The following is a 6,000-nucleotide window of genomic DNA, read 5'->3' on the forward strand; positions in this document are numbered from 1 at the left end:
TCTGATTCCTGAGCAAAATCTTCCCCAGAAATTGTTAATTATGATTGTTAATTGCAATTGTTAAGACCAAAAAGGTTACCAGCCTTTATTATCCACACACTCCATCATGCATAGATTTGGTCTGATTTCTTATCTGGGGACAGAGCTGGCTCATTTGTGTAGCTTGCTTTTATGGGTGATTTAAATGTATTTGCTTGCTTGGAAGTCTGATCCTGAAAACTAACACAAATCTAATCACCCAGGTTATAAAAGCAATCAGGATAGATTCCATGTTTGCTTATTTTACCAAAATCCATGCAGTGACGGTTGTGTCCACACCCCACACAATCTCTTTGGGAATGCAAGCACTAACACACTGCAGCAATGGACAACACTTTCAAAATAATAAATCTCAGTGTGGAGACGATTTTAATTGCTTCACATTTGGGAGCTGCATTTTAAGGAGACATACAGATCCCATTCCAGTAGCAGTGGTGTGTGAGGAAAGCCCGATTATGGATTTTGCATTAACATCCTATTTTGTAGAAACCCCGTTCTCTTCATTAACAAAACATAGTCCTGATTTGTTTCATGGCATTGCTGCTCTTTTGATTTATGAGTCTGTTATTGTAAGAATTGATTACTGCAACTCTGTTTGAGCTGGTTTTGCTATAAATAACTATGTGCCACATTTAATAGGTTTTCCAAACAATTCATGTTCACCTGATATGGGTCAGGAAGCCTAGTAATATTTCTTCATTTCCCTCTTAGGCTTCAAAATATCCATGTTTACTAGCTGATAATGTTTAAAAATCTTGAGAATGGGTTCCAGGGGTTTGTTGTTGTTTTTTGTCCTTTATGTCAGATAATCTCAGTATCATTTTAATTCGCTTGTTAAATAGCTTCTTTTCCTGTTCTCTGCCATAAGCCTTTTTTTTTAAGACAGACTTTTAGCTTACAGTGGAAGAAATATTCATTCACAAAGAATAGCACCTTAGGCTCCTTATTTCTAGATTTCATATAGACAGATTAATGAAACTTAACCATTTTTCTTCCAAATAAATAGTAAGTCACACATTATGAAATTATCAGGCCACTCTGGGTGTCACCAAATAAATAAGTTTTGCTGGGGAAGGGCCACCGCTCAGTGGTTAGAGCAACTGCTTTGCACACAGAAGGGGCCAGATTCAATCCCTGGTGCCTCCAGGAAGGCTGGGAAAGAGCTCTCGAGAGCTGCCACTGCCAGTCAGTGTAGACAGCACTAAGCTAGATGGATCAGTGTAGGGCACCTTCCTGTTCTGCAGTAAAGGCTGGCGGGGTATAAGGCAGAAAGACCAAAGTAGGCGGAGCCAGAGCTAATGACTTGTGCAATCACAGCCAATGACAGGCAGAGCCAACTAATTCTAATTTTGTCCCCACTGCCCTCCCTGCCGAGTTCTGCAAGGGCCACACTGGACTGAGGAGAAGGAAGCTGACAGCCAATGCTGGACCAGTTATAAGTAAGAAGGCAAGCAGGTGGGGGCTGGCTGAGAGGAGACCGAGATGGGTGGGGTAGCATGCCTTTCACCCTAATGGACCACTCTCTCCTGGTACTCTGGATGTGCAGAGAAATTGTCTGGGGTTCCGTGCTACAGATGGTATTCCTCCACCTGATTTTGGGTGATTCTGCACTCTCTCAGTTAGGGATAGGAGAGGAAGTCTGATGTTCATGTGAACTGACCTGATTTGCACTTTGCAATACAATATGAAAACCAGAAAAAGCTAACCTTCAAAATCCGCTTGTCTCCAGATTTTGTGGCATGGTTTCCCAGCCAAATAATTTTTACCGACATGTTATGGGAAAGTGTGGATTAAAATGTGTGTACATCAATGGCAGAAGGATATTTCGAAATTTGTTTGGCAGGGTAAAAAGCCCCGAATAAAATTTAACTGATGCAAAAGAAAGAGGGGGGTTTGCCCTGCCAGACTTAAGGTTATATTATGAAGCTGCAGCCTTCTGCTGGATGAAAGATTGGTTACTTTTAGAGAACACTGATGTCCTGGATCTGGAAGGGTTTCATAATTCTTTAGGATGGCATGCATATCTGTGGTACGACAAGGTAAAGACTCATAAAATGTTCAAAAACCATATTGTCAGAAAAGCAATATTTATGGTCTGGACAAAATACAAAGACTTACTAGAAGGTAAGACCCCGAGGTGGTTATCACCAGTGGAGGCCAAGGCCCGAAAAAACCCCAATATGGAGGCCGGCTGGCTGAAATATGGGGAAATAATAGAAAAAAATGGTGACAATTGGAGGTTACAGAGCTATGAAAAATTAAAGCATAAGGTGCAAGACTGGTTTCATTATGCTCAAATTCAAGAGGTTTTTAAGTTGGACAAAAAAACAGGATTCCAGGTGGAAAAATCGAAATTAGAGACAGAACTGTTAGAACCAAAGGCTAAGGTACTCTCGAGAATGTATAACTTGCTGCTTAAATGGAACACTCAGGATGAGACAGTCAAATCAGCCATGATAAAATGGGCTCAAGACATTGGGTACAACATTATGTTTGAAGACTGGGAAAGGTTATGGACCACCGGTATGAAATTCACGGCATGTAGTGCCTTGAAAGAAAATATTATGAAAATGATATACAGGTGGTACATGACCCCAGTCAAGCTTGCTAAAATATACCATTTGTCTGATAATAAATGTTGGAAATGTAAGGAGGCTGAAGGGACATTCTTTCACCTCTGGTGGACCTGTCCAAAAGTGAAGGCCTTCTGGGAAATGATCTACAATGAATTTAAAAAGGTATTTAAGTATACCTTTCCCAAGAAACCAGAGGCCTTCCTTCTGGGCATTGTCGGCCAGAAAGTGTTAAAGAAGGATAGAACATTTTTTATGTATGCAACAACAGCAGCAAGAATACTTATCGCAAAGCACTGGAAGACACAAGATTTGCCCACACTGGAAGAGTGGCATACGCAATTGATGGATTATATGGAATTGGCCGAAATGACTGGCAGAATCCGAGATTTGGGAGAAGAGATAATGGAGGAGGACTGGAAAAAATTTAAGGATTATTTACAAAAACATTATAAGTTATATGAATGTTAATAATTTGCATGATTTGGAAAATCAAGCTCCAGCAATAAGATTTTGTATATTGGAAATTAAGATATAACTATGAAAGGATTAAAGTTTAAAATAACACTGTATTTATTTTAGGGCAAAAACAAATTGATAATAAGTATTTTGAACCCAAAAGAGAATTATTTGAAAGTATTAATAACACATGAAACAAGGTATTAATTTGCTGATATTTTTATTGTAAAGAAAGCAGGGTGAGGGAGACGTGGGGAAGTCCAGTTGGTTATGAAAAAATGTATTGGAAAGTTGGATTTCTTTTATTCTTCTTTTCTTCTTTCTTCTTTTGTTATCTGACTTTATATTTGTATCTGGAAAAAAGTAATAAAATAAAAATAAAATGTGTGTACATCAAACTAAATTGCATCGAAAAATGTTTATACTGTATCAAGAGAAATTTGCACTAAAAGGCTGACAATTTTTCAGCCTTTGAAACTACAAGAGTCCCATTCACAATGAAGCAGAAATGTGGAGAAATGAACCTAAGGCTGGGGAAATGAGAAACAGGGAGAAACGAAATGTGACACATTCATCCATCCCCTGTATGCCACTGTTCAGGATAACTGTAGACCTTAAATAGGATTTAGGAGGTGAGGCACAGGTAGCTGCAGAGGGAGAGGAGGGGACAGGAAACTTCTCTTCTGTGAACTTCCTTAAGTTAACATTTTAGGATCCAAGCCATTGTCTCTCAATTGAAATGAGCATAGAGCCAATGTATTCTTTGCTTCTTGTTCCCAGAGTGATTTCTAAGCCATTAGTCTACCTGTCTTGCTGAGCCTTTAAAGATAGAGAAGGGGCTGGTGTGGTCCAGTCCAACTCAGGTTCAGCTGAGCTTTCCAAGGCTGGCTGTGTTGGTTTTAGAACGTACTTCAAAGGCAAAGTTGCTAGCATTTGCTGTGAGATGGATGTCACTGTGGAGACAGGATGAAAAGAGATGTCCCTGGGACCATCTGGTCCAAATGTACGGGATTAGTTTCTTTTGTTGCAGACAAGAATGTGGACAAGATGCTTGGATAGCATCTTTTTTGGGGCGAATGCTGCCTTTCTCCCCCCCTTTTTTTGGTAGAGTTGAAGCATAAAGGTTGGAACAATGATTTCCATGCCAATTAGGAGCTCAGCAATGTTTACTGAGGAGATGACTCATTTTATTGCCCAATATGTTTCTTTTAGTAAAAGGTTGAGGACTCTGGACGTTCTCCCTAGGAAGGCTGGTTGGGGCTTGTTTGTCATGGTTCTCTACAGCCCAAGGCGCTACCTGCATTAAGCAGGCTCCTGGAAGGGTTTGCACAAGTTTTATGGCTGGTTTAATGGCCTACCTCGGGTGCTCTTCAAGCAGGGCTCTTAATCTGACTCTCATTATAGCTCGACTGCATGAAATGATATGAAGCTCCAAGCTAGATGAATAGGTACTACATCTGCAAAATGAGCACTGTATTGAACTCTGGTCTTCCCTCTAGTACTGCACAACGAAGCTGTAGAGATGACTTATGAGGCAATTCGACTATATTAATTTAGATGACATGCTCTTCCTTCAGAAATAGCCAAGGCACTCTTCTGCCCACACTGCAAGTACATCTTGCTGATTCAGCAGAAGAACTGCTCCTCATTTCGCTGCCATAAATTTTAAGCAGCAGGCAGTAACACACACAGGGTCAAGGTTAATGTTGGTTTTTAAAACCAGGAGTTATGTTGTCATGTTGTATTGACCTTTCGGTGGTTGTTGGGGGTTAAGAGCATTAATTGCCCATGTATCATGCTATTTCAATTAAGGACGAGTTTTCTAGCAAACTAAAAGTAATGCACAGGCTAGGAAAAAATGTCTCAACCTAGAAGTGTGGAAGATGCCTTAAAACAATGGTGGGAACTTCTGGCCCATGGACCAAATCAGGCCCCACATTAGGCTGTCTCCCCAAACTACGCCCATCTACTCCACACATCATATGTGAGATCAGGTGTGGAGCAGGGAGACTTGCAGCTATAAAGGAACAATGGGGAGCTTTAAAGGGAACTCCTGATTGTTCCTTAACAAATAAGGTTTGCTGTCAGTGCCAATCAGCTGATCAGTGGTGATAGCAAGCCTCAGTAGGATTGGTTGTGCTATGGAGTGCCCAGTCATGAACTCCATAGCCCAGTTGATTCCTTCCCAAAGTGACATAGCTTCCAATTGTCCCAATTTTCCAGGGATAGTTCCAGAATCATGAAAGTGCCCCCAGCTTCTGATTTGATCCCGGAATGTCCCTATTTCTCCCTACCAGTGCTACCGCTGCTGAGCTCAGGGAGGAGGATCAGCTGGTGAATGTCCTGAGCTGTTTAACTTATTGGTTGAATGGGGGGGTGGGAGGAATGCTAATTCCCACCACATTCCTAATGAAAATACCCTACTTCCTGTGAAGCTGCTGTTTTGCTCAAAAGCAGGATTGCGTGCGTTCAAAGAGTTTCATACACATTACCCAAACAGTCCTCACAACAATCCTGCATTGCAGATGGTGTGGGAGAGCTGGGAGCCAAACTAGGTATGATGTGGATTGCATGAATGTAATAAACTTTTTAAAAAAACATTAATAGCAGCCTCCCCCCCACCCAACAACAACAACAACATCAGGACCTAAGGGGATGGGTTGTGGGAGCAGTTTAACACTTTCCTCTTCTGTGAACCCAATAAAAATATCACCCCACCCCTGAAACTGCTGTTTGTATTGGAAGATAGCTCTCCATGCCTGGAACTGCAATAACAGCTGCTATTATGTGGGTTAAAAAAAAATCTTGCAATTAACACCCTGAGGCTAAGAATAGGGGCTTGCCTGCCACTGTTCAGAGCTGAAGTTAGATTTGAGGCAGAGAATCATCTGCCTCATATTCTTAAGGCTCAATTAAACATGATCTGGGA

The sequence above is a fragment of the Podarcis bocagei genome, assembly GCF_964188305.1.
Source record: "Podarcis bocagei genome assembly, chromosome: 9".
NCBI classification, from domain to species: Eukaryota; Metazoa; Chordata; class Lepidosauria; order Squamata; family Lacertidae; genus Podarcis; species Podarcis bocagei.